Genomic DNA, 19,967 nt, shown 5'->3' with positions numbered 1-19,967 from the left:
ATTGCTTCTGTGTTTATACACCATGCTTTTGAATCCTGCACAATGAAAAAAGTATCAAAAGAACTTATTTTAAAAAAGAATGTACTGAAAATTTTCATTCTCTCTCATTCAGCAGCTTCTCTTTGGACCATACCAAGAAGAGTCAAAATCCTGTCATCTACATTGAAGATCTAAGGGAGAGAGGGTGGGAGAGAAGGAGTGGAATTCAATAGAACTACAGGGAAACAAAGGGACTTACCTCTAAGAAAGTACTTTTCCCAGATCTGTAAACGGGTATGCAATCCAGTGCATATGAAGCTGGATGTATTGCAATCTTCAAGTTTTGAAAACAAAGCGAGAAGCCTAGAACTAAGCCAGGTTGAGGATTTAGGGCTAGCAATGGTTAGGACCCTAGATCTGTGGTTTTAAAACAAGCATGACAAAACTTATCATTCAAGGAATTATAGACCTTTTAATGTGTTATACGGTTAGATTTTAGTCAGAAATTCCGTTTTAAAAGTCTTTATCACTTGTTTGAATCAGATACTCTCAAAGGATTATAATGGCTATTCTAAGAATATGAGTTTGACTGTAGATGTTTTTGTTTGTTTGTTTGTTTTTGAGACAGAGTTTTGCTCTTGTCACCCAGGCTGGAGTGCAATGGCACTATCTCAGCTCACTGCAACCTCCACATCCAGGTTCAAGTGATTCTCCTTCCTCAGGCCCTCGAGTAGCTGGGATTACAGGCACCTAACACCACTCCTGGCTAATTTTTGTATTTTACTAGAGACAGGGTTTCACCATGTTGGCCAGGCTGGTCTCGAACTCCTGACCTCGGGAGATCCACCCACCTCAGCCTCCCAAAGTGCTGGGATTACAGGCCTGAGCCACCATGCCTGGCCTCTAGATGTTTTCAGTAGTAATGACGATGCACTATTTTTGCTAGCCCTTGGGCAGTCAAAGCAATAAATATGGGTGCTAGACATCAGGATATCTGGCCTTCCTAATCAGGAAAGAATATGGAGAACTATTCTTCCTGGCTTGCCTTGGTGGTATGGAAATTTTGTGACATTTGAGGGGTCTGTATTATAGAAAAGTTAATATGAAAATGGTCCATAAGCTTTCATTAAACTTTTGCTCTAGTCTCTTTTACAAGCGTGTGACTGTCTGCCACAAGTAGGCCTAATATAATTTTTAAGTTTTATTTTATTTTTAATTGACACATAATTGACTTTTTTATTATTATACTTTAAGTTCTAGGGTACATGTGCACAATGTGCAGGTTTGTTACATATGTATACATGTGCCATGCTGGTGTGCTGTACCCATTAACTCATCATTTACATTACATATATCTCCTAATGTTATCCCCACCACCTCCCCCAACCCCATGACAGGCCCCAGTGTGTGATGTTCCCCATCCTGTGTCCAAGTGTGCTCATTGTTCAATTCCCACCTATGAATGAGAACATGCAGTGTTTGGTTTTCTGTCCTTGCAATAGTTTCCTCAGAATGATGGTTTCCAGCTTCATCCATGTCCCTACAAAGGAAATGAACTCATCCTTTTTTATGACTGCATAGTATTCCATGGTGTGTATGTGCCACATTTTCTTAATCCACTCTATCATTGATGGACATTTGGGTTGGTTCCAAGTCTTTGCTATTGTGAATAGTGTCACAATAAACATATGTGTGCATGTGTCTTTATAGTAGCATGATTTATAATTCTTAGGGTATATACCCAGTAATGGGATTGCTGGGTCAAATGGTATTTCTAGTTCTAGATCCTTGAGGAATCGCCACACTGTCTTCCACAATGCTTGAACTAATTTACAGTCCCACCAACAGTGTAAAAGCGTTCCTATTTCTCCACATGCTCTCCAGCACCTGTTGTTTCCTGACTTTTTAATGATTGCCATTCTAACTGGTGTGAGACAGTATCTCACTGTGGTTTTGATTTGCATTTCTCTGATGGCCAGTGATGATGAACATTTTTTCATGTGTCTGTTGGCTGCATAAATGTCTTCTTTTGAGAAGCGTCTGTTCATATCCTTTGCCCACTTTTTGATGGGGTTGTTTGATTTTTTCTTGTAAATTTGTTTCAGTTCTTTGTAGATTCTGGATATTAGCCCTTTGTCAGATGGGTAGATTGAAAAAATTTTCTCCCATTCTGTAGGTTGCCTGTTCACTCTGATGGTAGTTTCTTTTGCTGTGCAGAAGCTCTTTAATTTAATTAGATCCCATTTGTCAATTTTGGCTTTTGTTGCCATTGCTTTTGGTGTTTTAGTCATGAAGTCCTTGCCCATGCCTATGCCCTGATTGGTATTGCCTAGGTTTTCTGCTAGGGTTTTAATGGTTTTAGGTATAACATTTAAGTCTTTAATCCATCTTGAATTAATTTTTGTATAAGGTGTACGGAAGGAATCCAGTTTCAGCTTTCTACTTATGGCTAGCCAGTTTTCCCAGCACCATTTATTAAATAGGGAATCCTTTCCCCATTTCTTGTTTCTCTCAGGTTTCTCAAAGATCAGATGGTTGTAGATGTGTGGTATTATTTCTGAGGACTCTGTTCTGTTCCATTGGTCTATATCTCTGTTTTGGTACCAGTACCCTGCTGTTTTGGTTACTGTAGCCTTGTAGTATAGTTTGAAGTCAGGTAGCATGATGCCTCCAGCTTTGTTCTTTTGGCTTAGGATTGTCTTGGCAATGCGGGCTCTTTTTTGGTTTCATATGAACTTTAAAGTCGTTTTTCCAATTCTGTGAAGAAAGTCATTTGTAGCTTGATGGGGATGGCACTGAATCTATAAATTACCTTGGGCAGTATGGCCATTTTCACGATATTGATTCTTCCTATCCATGAGCATGGAATGTTCTTCCATTTGTTTGTGTCCTCTTTTGTTTCATTGAGCAGTGGTTTGTAGTTCTCCTTGAAGAGGTCCTTCACATTCCCTGTAAGTTGGATTCCTAGTTATTTTATTCTCTTTGAAGCAATTGTTAATGGGAGTTCAGTCATAATTTGGCTCTCTGTTTGTCTGTTGTTGGTGTATAGGAATGCTTGTGATTTTTGTCATTGATTTTTGTATCCTGAGGCTTTGCTGAAGTTGCTTATCAGGTTAAGGAGATTTTGGGCTGAGACGATGGGGTTTTCTAAATATACAGTTATGTCATCTGCAAACAGGGACAATTTGACTTCCTCTTTTCCTAATTGAATACCCTTTATATCTTTCTCTCCTGCCTGATTGCCCTGGCCAGAACTTCCAACACTATGTTGAATAGGAGTGGTGAGAGAGGGCATCCCTGTCTTGTGCCAGTTTTCAAAGGGAATGCTTCCAGTTTTTGCCCATTCAGTATGATATTGGTTGTGTGTTTGTCATAAATAGCTCTTATTATTTTGAGATATGTCTCATCAATACCTAGTTTATGGAGAGTTTTTAGCATGAAGGGCTGTTGAATTTTGTCAAAGGCCTTTTCTGCATCTATTGAGATAATCATGTGGTTTTTGTTGTTGGTTCTGTTTATATGCTGGATTACGTTTATTGATTTGCATATGCTGAACAAGCCTTGCATCCAGTTTTTGCCTGTACGGTATTATATTGGCTGTGTTTGTCATAAACAGCTCTTATTATTTTGAGATACATCCCATCAATACCTACTTTATTGAGAGTTTTTAGCATGAAGGGCTGTTGAATTTTGTCAAAGGCATTTTCTGCATTTATTGAGATAAACATGTGGTTTTTGTCTTTGGTTCTGTTTATATGATGGATTACATTTATTGATTTGCATATGTTGAATCAGCCTTGCATTCCAGGGTTGAAGCCAACATGATCATGGTGGATAAACTTTTTGATGTGCTGCTGGATTCAGTTTGCTAGTATTTTATTGAGGATTTTTGCACCGATGTTCATCAGGGATATTGGTCTAAAATTCTCTCTTTTTGTTGTGTATCTGCCAGGCTTTGGTATCAGGATGATGCTGGCCTCATAAAATGAGTTAGGGAGGATTCCCTCTTTTTCTATTGATTGAAATAGTTTCAGAAGGAATGGTACCGGCTCCTCTTTGTACCTCTAGTAGAATTCGGGTGTAAATCCATCTGGTTCTGGACTTTTTTTGGTTGGTAGGCTATTACTTATTGCCTCAATTTCAGAGCCTGTTATTGGTCTGTTTAGAGATTCAACTTCTCCTGGGTTAGTGTTGGGAGGGTGTATGTGTCCAGGAATTTATCCATTTCTTCTAGATTTTCTAGTTTATTTGCATAGAGGTGTTTATAGTATTCTCTGATGGTAGTTTGTATTTCTGTGGGATTGGTGGTGATATCCCCTTTATCATTTTTTATCACATCTATTTGATTCTTCTCTCTTTTCTTCTTTGTTAGGCTTGCTAGTGGTCTATCACTATTGTTGATCTTTTCAAAAAACAAGCTCCTGGATTAACTGATTTTTGAAGGGTTTTTTTGTGTCTCTATCTCCTTCAGTTCTGCTCTGATCTTAGTTATTTCTTGCCTTCTGCTAGCTATCGAATGTGTTTGCTCTTGCTTCTCTAGTTCTTTTAATTGTGATGCTATGGTATCAATTTTAGATCTTTCCTGCTTTCTCTTGTGAGCATTTAGTGCTATAAATTTCCCTCTACACACTGCTTTAAATGTGTCCCAGAGTTTCTGGTATGTTGTGCCTTTGTTCTCAGTGGTTTCAAAGAACATCTTTATTTCTGCCTTCATTTCGTTATTTATCCAGTAGTCATTCAGGAAAATGTTGTTCAGTTTCCATGTAGTTGAGCGGTTTTCAGTGAGTTTCTTAATCCTGAATTCTAGTTTGATTGCACTGTGATCTGAGAGACAGTTTGTTATTATTTCTGTTCTTTTACATTTGCTGAGGAGTGCTTTACTTCCAACTATGTGGTCAATTTTGGAATAAGTGCGATGTGATGCTGAGAAGAATGTATATTCTGTTGAGGTGGAGAGTTCTGTAGATGTACATTAGGTCTGCTTGGTGCAGAGCTGAGTTCAATTCCTGGATATCCTTGTTAACTTTCTGTCTCATTGATCTGTCTAATGTTGACAGTGTGGTGTTAAAGTCTGCCATTATTATTGTGTGGGAGTCTAAGTCTCTTTGTAGGTCTCTAAGGACTTGCTTTATGAATCTGGGTGCTCCTGTATTGGATGCATATATATTTAGGATAGTTAACTCTTCTTGTTGAATTGATCCCTTTACCATTATGTAATGGCCTTCTTCATCTCTTTTGATCTTTGTTTGTTTAAAGTCTGTTTTATCAGAGACTAAGATTGCAACCCCTGCTTTTTTCTGTTTTCCATTTGCTTGGTAGATCTTCCTCCATCCCTTTATTTTGAGCCTATGTGTGTCTCTGCATGTGAGTTGGGTCCCCTGAATACAGCACACCAATGGGTCTTGACTCTTTATCCAATTTGCCAGTCTGTGTCTTTTAATTGGAGCATTTAGCCCATTTACATTTAAGGTTAATATTGTTATTTGTGAATTTGATCCTATCATTATGATGTTAGCTGGTCATTTTGCTTATTAGTTGATGCAGTTTCTTCCTAGCATTGATGGTCTTTACAATTTGGCATGTTTTTGTAGTGGCTGGTACCGGTTGTTCCTTTCCATGTTTAGTGCTTCATTCAGGAGCTCTTGTAAGGGAGGCCTGATAGTGACAAAATCTCTCAGCATTTGCTTTTCTGTAAAGGATTTTATTTCTCCTTCACTTATGAAGCTTAGCTTCGCTGGGTATGAGATTCTGATTGTTGAAAATTCTTTTCTTTAAGAATGTTGAATATTGGCCCCCATCTCTTCTGGCTTGCAGAGTTTCTGCTGAGAGATTGGCTGTTAGTCTGATGGGCTTCCCTTTGTGGGTAACCCGACCTTTCTCTCTGGCTGCCCTTAACATTTTTTCCTTCATTTCATCTTTGTTGAATCTGACAATTATGTGTCTTGGAGTTGCTCTTCTCGAGGAGTATCTTTGTGGCATTCTCTGTATTTCCTGAATTTGAATGTTGGTCTGCCTTGCTAGGTTGGGGAAGTTCTCCTGAATAATATCCTGAAGAGTGTTTTCCAACTTGGTTCCATTCTCCCTGTCACTTTCAGGTACACCAGTCAGACATAGATTTGATCTTTTCACATAGTCCCATATTTCTTGGAGGTTTTGTTCGTTTCTTTTTACTCCTTTTTTGCTAAACTTCTCTTCTCGCTTCATTTCATTCATTTGATCTTCAGTCACTGATACCCTTTCTTCCACTTCATTGAATCGGCTATGGAAGCTTGTGCATGCATCATGTAGTTCTGATGCCATGGTTTTCAGCTCCATCAGGTCATTTAAGATCTTCTCTATGCTGTTTATTCTAGTTAGCCATTCATCTAATCTTTTTTCAAGGTTTTTAGCTTCTTTGTGATGTGTTCAAACATCCTCCTTTAGCTCAGAAAAGTTTGTTATTACTGATTGTCTGAAGCCTTCTTCTCTCAATTCGTCAAAGTCATTCTCCATCCAGCTTTGTTCCATTGCTGGTGAGGAGCTGTGTTCCTTTGGAGGAGAAGAGGCACTCTGATTTTTAGAATTTTCAGCTTTTCTGCTCTGGTTTCTCCCCATCTTTGTGGTTTTATCTACCTTTTGTCTTTGATGATGGTGATGTACAGAGGGGGTTTTGGTGTGGATGTCCTTTCTGTTTGTTAGTTTTCCTTCTAACAGTCCGGACCCTCAGCTGCAGGTCTGTTGGAGTTTGCTGGGGGTCCACTCCAGACCCTGTATGCCTGGGTATCACCAGCGGAGGCTGCAGAACAGCAAATATTGTAGAACAGCAAATGTTGCTACCTGATCCTTCCTCTGGAAGCTTCATCTCAGAGGGACACCTGACCATATGAGGTGTCAGTTGGCCCCTACTGGGAGGTGCCTCCCAGTTAGGCTGCTTGGGGGTCAAGGACCCACTTGACGAGGCAGTCTGTCCATCCTCAGATCTCAAACTCCATGCTGGGAGAACCACTACTCTCTTGAAATCTGTCAGACAAGGATGTTTAAGCCTGCAGAAGTTTCTGCTGCCTTTTGCTCAGCTATGCATTGCCCCCAGAGGTGGAGTCTACAGAGGCAGGCAGGCCTCATTGAGCTGCAGTGGGCTCCACCCAGTTTGAGCTTCCCAGCTGCTTTGTTTACCTACTCAAGCCTCAGCAATGGCAGACGCCCATCCCCCAGCCTCACTGCTACCTTGCAGTTCGATATCAGACTGCTGTGCTAGCAGTGAGCGAGGCTCCATGGGCGTGGCACCCTCCAAGCCAGGCATGGGTTATAATCTCCTTATGTGCCATTTGCTATGACTGTTGGAAAAGTGTATTATTAGGGCAGGAGTGTCCTGATTTTCCAGGTACCATATGTCATGGCTTCCCTTGGCTAGGAAAGGGAATTCCCCAACCCCTTGTACTTCCCGGGTGAGGCGATGCCCCACCATGCTTTGACTCACCTTCCATGGGCTATACCCACTGCCCGACAAGCCCCAGTAAGATGAACTCGGTACCTCAGTTGAAAATGCAGAAATCAACCATCTTCTGCATTGCTCACACTGGGAGCTGTAGACTGGAGCTTTTCCTGTTCGGCCATCTTGGAACCTCCCTACCCATTTTCCATAATTGACATATTTATAGGGTACAGTGTAATGTTTTGATAGAAGTATACATTGTGTAATTATTAGGGTAATTAGCATATTCATCTCCTCAAACATTTATCATTTATTTGTGGTGAGAACATTCAAAATCTTCTCTCCTAGTTATTTTGAGTTATACAATCTAATATTGTTAACCATAGTCACCCTATGTATTAGTCCATTTTCACACTGTTATAAAGATACTACCTGAGACTAGGTAATTTATAAAGGAAAGATGTTTAATTGACTCAAAGTTCTGCATGGTTAGGGAGGCCCCAGGAAACTCACAATCATGGTGGAAGGAGAAGCAGGCACCTTCTTCACAAGGCAGTAGGAGGAGAGAGAGCAAAGAGGGAAGAACCATTTATGAAACTATCAGATGTTATGAGAATTCACTCACTATCATGAGAACAGGATGGGGGAATCCACCCCCATGATACAATCACCTCCCTCCCTCAACACGTTACAGGTTTCTCCCACAACATGTAGGGATCACAATTTGAGATGAGATTTGTGTAGGGACAGAGCCACACCGTATCGCCCTACTATGCAATAGAACACCAGAACGTATTCCTTCTATCTAACTGTAAGTTTGTACCTGTTGACCAATCTCTACTAATCTCCCCTCCTCATGCCCCCAACCTCCTCCAGCCTCTGGTAACCACTATTCTACTTTCTACTTCTGTAAGATCAACCTTTTAAAATTCCACATATGAGTGAGATCATTTAGTATCTGTCTTTCTTTGCCTGGCTATTTCACTCAACATAATTATCTGCTAGTTTCATCCATGTTGCCACAAATGACAGGATTTCATTTATTATGACTGAATACTATTCTATGGGGTGTGTGTGTGTGTGTGTGTGTGTGTGTGTATACATTTTCTTTCTTTATTTTTTAAGAGATGGAGTCTTGCTATGTTGCCCAGGCTGCCGTGAACCCCTATCCTCCCACTACAGCCTCCAGAGTAGCTGGGAATATAGGCATGCGCCACTGCACCTGGCTTATATAACACCTTTTCCTTATCCATTCATCTGTTGATGGACACTTAAGTTGATTCCTAGCTTGACTATTGTGAATAGTGCTGCAATAAACCTAGCAGTGTAGATGTCTATTTATGTCTTTAACTATTTTATTTATATATTCTTTATTTATTTAACTATTTTAAAGCTGAGAAATTCAAAATTAACTTTTATTCTATTGATATAGTTGGTCAAATTTGTGAAGACAGATACACCCTGTTTTTAGAATTTTTCCTATCCCAGGCTTCCAAAGTTTCAAGAAAATTGATACAATAAACCAACTTGTTCCTATTATAATTTAAACATTTCCAAAATTATTTCAATTTTAAAAGAAGTTAAAGTTTGACCAATGAAACAATTTCAATGGTGGGGTTTCATTATGAATTTAATCATGATATTTACTATTTATTGAGCATGTACCTTATGCCAGGTCTTCATCTGTCAATCATCTCTTCTTTCTGCAAATAGAAGACTTAGCAAGCTTGGAGAAAGTCATGAATGCTAACATATATGAGATCAAATAGTCTCTTTCTAGGACACTGAAGGTCTTTGGGGACTTAAAAACTCAATTACAATGATTCAGGCGTATAGGAGAAAATTGCAAAACACACACACACACAGAAAAAAAAAAAAAAACAAAAACAGAAAAGAACTATTTGTACATGCCAGGAAACACTGCTTTAAGAGTTGCTTCACTCTAGGTGATTATGAAAGGAAAAAAAAATCTAACTGTAGTGAAGTTAAAAAATGTACATATATTTGGGAAGAATAGGAAACTTCACTGAAGGCCTGGAGTCAGTCAAACTCAAGTTCCAATCTTCTTAGATGTAAGTTAACCTCACTGAACCTGTTTACTTTAAAAATTCCTGTTTTAATTAAAAATTCAATCACTATTAAAATTATGTTTTTTAATTAAAAATACTTTAAAAGTTAAAGTGTAGAGTTTTTCTATTTATCTTAAATATTAAAATAATTGTGAATTAAAGTTGTGCCAGCTAGAAGACCTAAATTGATAGGCTTAATAATTTTGGAACTTTTCTTAATGTCAAAGTTAACTAGAACTTCTTTTCTTTTTCAAATTACACATTTAAAATTCCAGCATCAGTTCCTTTTTGAGTCATCTAGGCCTCTCACATCAGTAAATATTGAGCTCCTGTAAAGCTGAAGTTACTTACGTAGTAACATAACTTACTTAAGGGCGATTTGTAAATGTTTATTTTGGATAAGCTATGTTTTATTTTGTTCTGCTTTTGAGAAAGACGCTTCTCATTCCTTGCTAATTTCAAACAAGCAACTTTCTAATGGAAAACAATTATTTTTATAACTCAAGTTAAATATTTCTGTCTATTCTTTACTCAAATTGAAAATAAGACATAAAAAACAATGACCCTCCTTGCCTTGGTTTCTAACTTTTCAGAGGTGAACACACCATAAATGGTAACTAACTTACAGTAGTGCCCACTGTATCCACTAAGCATTATGGAGAATACAGAGATGACCCAGACATGCACCCTGACCTTAAAAAACTCAAAGATTGAAACATATCATGATTTACAGGTATAGCTCCTCCTCTTCCAAAAATAAAACAATACAAAAGACACAAATAACAGTGATTGTCAGAAATACAGACACCAAGCGTTAAAGTGTCAGAAAATAACTAGGGCAGCTTGAACTCAACCTTTGCACTCTCTACCACTTGAATTATATTTTATCAAACTTTTGTTAAGTTAGTTCATGTATTTTGGTGCCTCAGTGGTTCTAATTCAACCATCCTATTTTTGTAGATCCATCTGTCCCAGTGCTGTATCACAGCACTAGAACACATGGAAGAGATTTAACAAATAGTGTTAGCTATGATATGTATGTATTAGTATGTATTACATGTCAGGCAGTGTTCTGAGTTCTTTACTTGCACTCATTCATTTAGCCTTCCCAATAACCCTATGAGGAAAGTTATTATTGTCTTCTCTTGACAGATGCAGAAACTAAGTCACAGAAAGTTTAGGTAACTTGGCCGAAGTCATGCTACTAATAAGTTATGGCCCCAGGATATGAGCATAGTTTGACTTCACAGTTTGCTCTTATACCCTACACTATGCTACCCCTGAATAATTATTTGAGTCATGTTAATGAAGGGATTTTAAAATTTGATGGTATTGGAACAGTAGAGTAAGCTGATACTTCCCTGGGTTGGACAACTCCAGAAGCAGTCTGATGTTTGTTTGCCAGTATATTTTTGTTTTTCTAGGCAATGAGGGCTAATCTCACTAGTACTTCTGTAGACAGTCTAGTATATGTCTTTCAGTGAACCTTTGAACTCATTTTCTGTTTGGTATCTATCTGATGGTACAATTGCTGAATTCTTGGTATATACATAAGAATAGAATTTCTAGGTCATAGTATAGGACTGCTGGAAACTGTACAAATTTGCATTCCCACTAGCAGGGTATAGGAGGTCCAGTTGCCTTGCATTTTTCCCAATATTTTCTGCCTCTTTCATTTTAGGTGACTACGTAGAAACATCACATTTTGGTTTTAATTTGCATGACTCTGATGACTAATGGAGTCGAGCTCATTTTCATATATTTTTAGTCATTTGTCAATAAAGTTTTATGAATGCCTTTTCAAGGGGTTTGCCCACTTTTAAAATTAGGTTGCCTGTCTTTTTGATTGTGGAGGAATTCTTACCATATTCTAGATACAAGCCCTTTGTCAGAGACATAAACTGAAGACTTCTTCTCCCATTCTATAGGATGTCTGTTCTCTCTTAATGGAGTCTTTTGAGGAACTGAAGTTCTTACTTTACACAGTTCAATTTACCAATTTTTTTCTTCATTGCTAGCACTTTTCTGTGTCCTGTGTAAGCAAACTTTGCCTACTCCAAGGTCATGAAGATTTCTTCCATGTTTTCTTCTAAATCTCTATCATTTATTTTTCACATTTAGATCTGTAATCCTTCTGGAATTATTTTTTGCATATGGTGTGAGATAGGAGTTAAAATACATTTCTATGTGTACATTCAATTGTCCCTACACCATTTACTGAAAGGACCATCCTTTCCCCCACTATACTGCAGTGTCACCTTTCTCATAAACTAGTTGACTATATCTGTACCTATGTCTCTATCTATGTCTATCTACCTACCTGTCTATATCTGTTTATGACGTCTGTTCTATTACATTGATCAGCTCATTTGTTTTTTATGTCTAGGAAATTTTGCTAAAGCAGTATTAATGAGTTTGAATCTTGCCTCTTGGGGCTGTGACAATGCTTCAGGTTGTGATTCTTCACCTGTAGCCCTAGCCATGCCATGACACCCATCGAGGCATCCATCCTGTGAGTATCTATGCAATGCCTAACAAAGATAACCTCAGCTGGGCTTGGTGGCTCATGCCTGTAATCCCAGCACTTTGGGAGGCCAAGGCACACAGATCACTTGAGCCCAGGAGTTCGAGACCAGCCTGAGTAACATGGCAAAACCCCATCTCTACAAAAAATTTAAAAATTAGCTCAGCATGGCGGCATGCACCTGTAATCCTAGCTACTCAGGAAGCTGAAGTAGGAGGATTGCTTGAGCCTGGGTTGTTGAGGCTGCAGTGAGCTGAGATCACACCACTGCACTCCAGCCTGGGTGACAGAGTGAGACTGTTGGAAAAAACAAACAAACAAAAAGATAACCTCTATTTCCCACTGCTTTCCCTTCTCACCCTCATCCCAAGTTTCTGTCTTTTCTTTGAATTTGTTATTTGACTTTCCACAAATATAAAAGTACACTTGTATCATTTATTTTAGGTATTGGATATATTCCCTTCCTTGTGTATTATTTTAAAAGCAGCTGAATAAAGAATTTACCTTTGTTGTTGTTGTTGTTGTTGGTTTTTTTGTTTTTTGAGACTGAGTCTCGCTCCACTGCCCAGGCTGGAGTGCAGTGGCATGATCTCGGCTCACTGCAACCTCCGCTTCACAGGTTCAAGTGATTCTCCTGCCTCAGCCTCCCAAGTAGCTGGGACTACAGGTACATACCACCACGCTCAACTAATTTTTTTTTTTTTGTATTTTTAGTAGAGACGGGGTTTAACGTAGCCTTCAAATAATTTTTTTAACTACAAATTCCGTGGCTTTTGATTTTTCAAAAAGAGTCTCCACTCTTACCTAAAACTGTAATGGGTATTTGAATTCTAGAAGGAGGTGATTTTATTCAAACTGATAATCACTATAAAACATTATGTGTTTTCTACTGGAAATAGAAATACAGTGTATACAGATGTTTGTTAGACATCTCTAATAAAAAAATGAGTATTGCGTATAACCAGGCCTTCCTAGAATGTTTGCCCACAGCCATAGTGTTGTAGCAGTTCATATTATCTCTCTCATGGTCACATGTTAGGAGTAGAGTCATGCAGCAGTATGCAAAGCTAATCCCCTGTTGGGATGCCTGTTGGCTTCAGATTAGCTCTCTTATCAGGCAAAACAGAGACTATGGGCAAGGCCCAATATTTCCTCACTTCTATTAATGGCTTATCAAATTCCCAGTCACAAAAGTTAAAACCTTAGAACAATCTTTTACTCTTCTCTCTTTCCCATGGCACAGCTTTAATATTCACTGAATCTTCTTTTATAGAATCATTTTTTCCGGTTCCTTTTTTGTGAATTTATTGTTACTGTTCTCTCTCAAACTTCATATAAGATGTTGTCAGTGACTTAAGCAATAAGAAAAATCATTATCACATAAAACAAAACAAAACAAAACACACACACAAAAAAACAAACTATACACACACACACACACACACACACACACAGGTAGGATGGCCCTGTCCCTGCTTCTCTATGATCCTCTTTGTTCTACCCTACTGGTGGATCTATACCTAAGCTGGCAGCAAGATAGCTTGGCAGTTCCAGGTTACACCTAGCAGACCACACCTCATGTCTCACTGGCCAGAGTCAGGTCACATACCCATCTTTAAGACAGTTGTTGGCAAGGAGTTACCCTGGAGCCAGGGATGAAACCACCTTCCCCTGAGTCACATGGGAAAGGACACCTAAACAAAATCAGGGTCTTGTCACCATAGGGAATGGGCTCTGAATGCTGGTGGATAATCCACAGTGTCTGCTCCAGACTCTAACTACCTCACTTTGAATAACTGCAGCCACCTCTTAACTGTGGTCCCTGCCTCCAGTTTTTGGCTCCATTTTCTCAACATGTATAATGAAGCCAGTACAATCCTCCTTAAACACACTCCTGTCATGACAGCACTTTCTTGGTCAGGGGGCCTAGGTGGCTTCAATGTGACTGATGGACAAAGTTCAAACACCTTAGCTCCCCATTCAAGATGTCCACAACCAGACTCCAATCTATCCCTTATCCTTCTTTCTCTCTAGTTCCTTATAACAGGGATGGTAGTAAATATATCAGGCTTTGTGGGCCATGTGGTCTCTGTCACAATTACAGTACTCTTCCCCTCATCTGTACAGTTCAATAAGTTGTTTTCAGAAGAAGAAGAAGAGAGACCACATTCATATCACTTTTATTACAGTACATTGTTATAATTGTTCTCTCTTTTTTTTTTAACTGTATCTCGCTATGTTGCCCAAGCTGGTCTTGAACTCCTGGGCTCAAGTAATCCACACACCTCAGCCTTCCAAAGCGCTGGAATTACAGGCATGAGCCACTGCACCTGGCCCAAATTGTTCTATTTTATTAGTAGTAATTGTTGTTAATCTCTTCCTGTGCCTTATGTATAAACTTTATCTTTTCTTTGAATTTGCTTATCTGTCTTTCCACAACTATAAAAGTATACTTTTACCATTTATTTTATATATTGGCTATCTCCCTAGACAAATAATAGGTATGTATGTATAGGAAAAAACACAGTATGTTTAGGGTTTGGTACTATCCACAGTTTCAGGCATCCACTTGGGGGTCTTGAAACATAACCCCTACAGATAAGAAGTGGACTACTGTAGTCAGTTCTTCCCTTGTAGTGCAAAAGCAGCCATGCACAATACAATACAAATGAATGTGACTGAAGGAGATCATTTTGGCTGCAGTGTGGAGGAAGAACTAAAAGGACATGGAAGCAGGAGGACAGTCAGGGGATGGGTGTCGTAAGCCTGGAAAATGTGATGGTAATACAAGTATGTCAAGCCCGCAGATCCTGACAGCAAGCATGCCTACCTGACTTGTGCCCAGGGAGAGGAGGTAACAGTGATTCTGGCCTATTCTTATTTCACTCCCTTTCTAGCGCCACTTTTCTGGGCTTTTTTACTGTATGTTATGCAGGCTATATGCTGTATCTAATAGCCCTTGTAAACAGCCTTAAATCCTTTCTAAACATCCTGGATAGTCCTAGAATCCTAGAATATGGATTCTTTCTTGGTTTCAAAACTGATTTTGTTATATTGCCTGGAAAGAAGAAATGTTTTTATCGTAGAGGGTTGGTATTTCTGGGTAGGTTGATTCGAAGGATTAAGTTGTGAGGGCAGTTGGGACTTTTAGAGAAAGTGGATCCAGAAAATCTAAATTGTTACTAAGAAATATTGATGAGTGTAGGTCATGGAGCTCAGAAAGAAGTTTCTCTTTGATATTTTTTCTAAACTATGTGAAAGGGAAGCAATGGGAAATTCTGTGGACGGAGTCAGGAAAGCCTCAAGTAGGGTGGCTAGGAAAGGTGGAGGAGTTGCTACTAGGGAACCGAGGAGTGAATGTGGAGAGGGTGAAATGAGACAGGAGGCTACTTCCTCAAAGGTCAGGATAGTTATGAGAATGCTCTGGTTTGAACTTCAAGATGTTACTGGAAATGAAAAACTACAAATACATGCATGTTTATGCACACACACATACACAAACACACAAAACTATTGAAAAGAATATTTAGCAAATATGTTTTGTGAGTGAGCTTGTATCTAGTTAAAGTACCATGATTATCTTTAAAATCTCTTGCTAGAGGAGGAGTGTTGACTGCCCAGTGTGGGCGTGGATAGGGAATGAATATCCTGACTGTTGTATCCATAATTGAAACGCACTGTGCCTCATCTCCACACCAGCCGTTACAGCCGTGCCAATCTCCTTCCTGTCAACTGCACAATAGCTTGTTGACTCTGCCTAATCTTTGGTCAGTTTCCCAGATATCCTTGTCTCTTCATTCTTAGCACATCACATCATTACTCAGACCTCTTCCCTGGGCCCCTGGCAGCTTTAAGTACCTCATTCAGCCCAACCGTTTTCCTGTGTTCTTGAGCAGTGAGGTCATAATTTCACAACCTTGGATATACACTGCATGAAGTAAAATGTTTACTAGATAAGATGAATTAACATTTTAAGGAAGTTCATAATTGATGGAGACAAATTACATGTGTACGATACATCAACACACACACAGAATGTGCACATTCAGGAGAGATGAATAATGTATATGTCTATTAGATATAAAGCAGCTGTAGCCTATGAAGAAAGGACAGAAGAAACAGGGAGGGACAGGAACTAGAGTCAACAAAGAAGAAAAGCAAAGATACCCACATACATCCTACTTATAATGCAAAGCTTGTCACTGTTGGATAACATCACAAATCCCCCAGCTAAAACCCCCAATTTTTCTGGCCCTAAAGATATCTTTCTGGTTCTCAATCCCAGGCCAGGTGGGGCTCCATTTAACTCTCTGTTGTTTAATCCACTTTTGATCACTCTTAGGAAGTTTCACTTTGCTCAACAAGCTCAAGATTGATCACCTCTGACTTTATCTGTTTATATTAGGAGTGTCTGGTTGAAGATAGAATCGCAGATGCCCATTATTACCAGTATTATAACAATAAAGAGAAGCAATAGTAAATAAAGGAAACCCAGAGCCAGATTATGGGGGTTTAAATCTGTTTTCCCACTTTTGTGATGTTCGACCTTCAGCAAATTATCTACCTTCTCTGTGCCTCCATTTCCCTATTCATAAAATGGAAACAATGAAAGTATCTACCTCCTAGGGTTTTTGTGAGAGTTAAATGGGTTGATACACATAAAGTACTTGGACCTGCCCTGGAATATTTAGACCTCTGTGAATGGTAACCTGTATTACTGCTTTTCTCTTCAGTTAGGAATCACTAAATGTTGCAGTAAACTGCACATTCTGTTGACCCTTCCTGGTCACTGCTCACCCATCCCAAGCCTGTGTGATGGAATGTTCAACTCTGAAATGGCATCTAAGTGGCCAGGAAGAAAGGCTGGAGGGAAATGTGTAGACCAGCTGACCTCTATTTTAGGTTGAAGGTCTAGGCATTTCCTCCCCTTTCTCTACCTGTGAGAGGAGCCAACCAGAGCTGTCCAAGCCATGATGCAGTCCCTCCTGCGGCCATTTCCTTCCAGCCTCTATTCATCTTTTACCACTCTCTAGCCAGCAGAAGCTGGTGAGTCTTGTGGTTACCACTCTTGTTTGTTGCCCCACATCCCAGCTTCATTTTCTCAGGATCACTGCCAGGCAATAAGGGAAGTTTGGGGCCTGAAAAAATCTGCCCCAAGCCTGCGTGGAGCAAAATACCCTTGGACATTATACCCGCAGAAGGTTCCTCAAAATTATGTGACATTTTTCAGCTGATTGAACTTCCCTAACCTGACTTCCTGGAAAAGCCAAGAATTCAGAGAAAATGTAGGGCACTGACAAACCAACGAAGAGGTGAGTAAATTCTCCCGGAGTCCCCTGTCAGGACTGAAGAATGTTGTGTGAAACCTGTGGGCAGGGATAACCTCCAAATATTTTCCCTCCCACAAACTGTCCATAGGCCTAGCTGCCCTCCCATAGCTAGGTCCCAAATTGTTGCAAAAGCCGTATCCATGTAGATCCTGCCAAACTAGCTAACTGGCCAATCTGTTTTCCCACAATATGAGTTACCTTACTGGGACGTGTGTCCTCAGGTATATGCACTTTGATCCAGTTACAGCAAGTTACCCCAAGGAAATAATCAGACAAGGACATAGAGCTGATTGTGAAGGGTCATTCATGGTGCCGATGGTTTTGTAATATCAACACTTACAAATTAGAAGCAACCTAAATTGCCATCACTAGGGGATGGCTTAAACAAATTATGGTATACGCATACAATAAAATACTTATGAGTCTTTACAAATAATCATGGGGTCTGTAATTACCAACATGGAAAAATGCCCATGATACCCTTGAAAAGTGATAAAACAGTTCAATGAATTACATTCTGATATAATGGTACTTATTAAAATTGCATTCATCAATGAGAACACTTGGACACAGGGTGGGGGAACATCACACACCGGGGCCTGTCATAGGGTGGCGGGAGGGGGGAGGGATAGCATTAGGAGATATACCTAATGTAAATGATGAGTTAATGGGTGCAGCACACCAACATGGCACATGTATACATATGTAACAAACCTGCATGTTGTGCACATGTACCCTAGAACTTAAAGTATAATAATAATAATAAAATAACTAACTAAATAAAATTGCATTCATATGAATGGTACCTATTAAAATTGCACTGATCTTCAATTTTAACAAGTACCATTATATCAAAATGTGTCCAGGGATTCATAGAGAATTATGTTCACAAAAATACTGACAGCAATTATCTCTGTGGTTATTTGGGTAATATTTACTTTTTTTTTTTTTACTTTTTTGGTATTTAAAAAATACTTAGCAATGATACAAGGTGCTATCTGAAAAAAACTAAACTTTTTAAAATAAAATTTGAGGGGAAAATGAACTAAGTTAGCAATGTTTTGGGAATAAGATCTTGGGTTGGCCACACCAAGCAGGTAACAGCATAAGGATAAGATAATTAACATTTATTGGGCACTTACTATATGCCAGCAACCCCCGTTCTAAGCACTTTCCATGCATCAACTCATTTCATTTGCACAACTCCACAAAGCAAGCCATTTATGGTGCCCATTTTACAGATAATGAAATGAAACAGGCACCAAGAGAGGAAGCCATTTGTTTGAAGTCTTACGGCCGGTAGGAGGTGAAACAGATTTAGACAGAAGTCTGCCTCCAAAATCTCTGATCGTGACCCCTGCAGAGGAGGAGGGAAGGTGCTGAGATCAGAGGAGTGAGGAATGATGGGGGGAGTGGAGAGGGCAGAGGTGGCTGCTAATGGTGGGGAGCAAGACACTGTCCTCTTCCCCCTGCAGTTCCTGAAGGATCTTCATTCTCCCACTGGCCACCTGTTTACCTAACCTCTCTAAAGCCTTAGTTTCCTCTCTATGCCATATACAGTCCTAGAAGCCACTTCTACTATAGCACATATACAGCTGCCACCATCATCACCAGCATCCCACTTCTGGCTGAGAAACACAGGCTCCAGTGTCTCCCAGTGTGCAAGTTGTCAGAGCAGGCTGGAAGAGGAGTGGGCATTCTGTCTCTACTGTAGAATGACCACCCCAAAGGATAATTCTGCTCACTTATTATTCTCCTCACTGGACAGGAGCCCCTGGAAGCAGAGACAATATCTGATGCACCTCTGCATTCCCACTACCTGGAACATAAAGTCGCTCAATAAATAAACATCCCTGTTGAATGAATAACTGGAAAGTACAGTCATGTGGCCTTATGATTCCAGAGTAACAAGTAGGAAAGCAACACTTGCATATTAATTTCTTTATTTTTTGTTTCTGTTTTCTACCTCATCTGGCACAGAGTTCAGAGTAAGTACAGTCATTAAAGAAGTCACTGATTTTTAACATGCCACTTAAGCAAAAGGAGCAAGAAGGCCTTATTTATATTAATTAACTAATTCAAGAAATTCTGGGCTTTTTTTTTTTTTTTTTTTTTTTTTTGAGACAGGGTTTCACTCCTGTTTCCCAGGCTGGAGTGCAATGGTGCGATCTTAGCTCACTGCAGCCTACCAGGCTCAATAAATTCTCCTGCCTCAGCCTCCCAAGTAGCTGGTACTATAGGCACATGCCACCGCACCCAGCTGATTTTTGTATATTTTGTAGAGATAGGGTTTCACCATGTTTCCCAGGCTGGTCTTGAATTCCTGAGCTCAAATGATCTGGCCACCTTGGCCACCCAAAGTGCTGGGATTACAGGTATGAGCCACCACACCCAGCCAAATTCTACGCTTTCTATATAAATTATAAAATGTCATTTACAAAACTCTGTTCAGACATTTTATCACCAAGGCAGAGAGAGTGGTTAAACCACAGAGCTAGTAAGCAGTAGCACCAAATCCAGCTTCTCTGCCCTTGGTGTCAACTGCTCTTTCTACTTTCCACATAACTCCATCCCTCCAGCCAGTCACAATGGTTTCTAAAAGTGGACCTGCCTTTCCAGTTATTCATTCAACAGAGGATGTTTATTTATTGAGC

The 19,967-nt window shown here is 39.6% G+C and overlaps 1 protein-coding gene across 3 annotated transcripts in view; it reads right to left on the bottom strand.

Annotated features, from left to right (window-relative positions):
• PLGRKT (plasminogen receptor with a C-terminal lysine) overlaps positions 1–19,967 on the bottom strand; it is a 258,541-nt gene that overhangs the window by 106,719 nt on the left and 131,855 nt on the right. The gene's annotated exons all lie outside the window — the stretch shown is intronic.

The sequence above is a fragment of the Macaca mulatta genome, chromosome 15 (assembly GCF_049350105.2).
Source record: "Macaca mulatta isolate MMU2019108-1 chromosome 15, T2T-MMU8v2.0, whole genome shotgun sequence".
NCBI lineage: Eukaryota > Metazoa > Chordata > Mammalia > Primates > Cercopithecidae > Macaca > Macaca mulatta.
The sequence above is the reverse complement of the archived record's forward strand: the minus strand, read 5'-3'. Positions and strand labels throughout refer to the sequence as shown.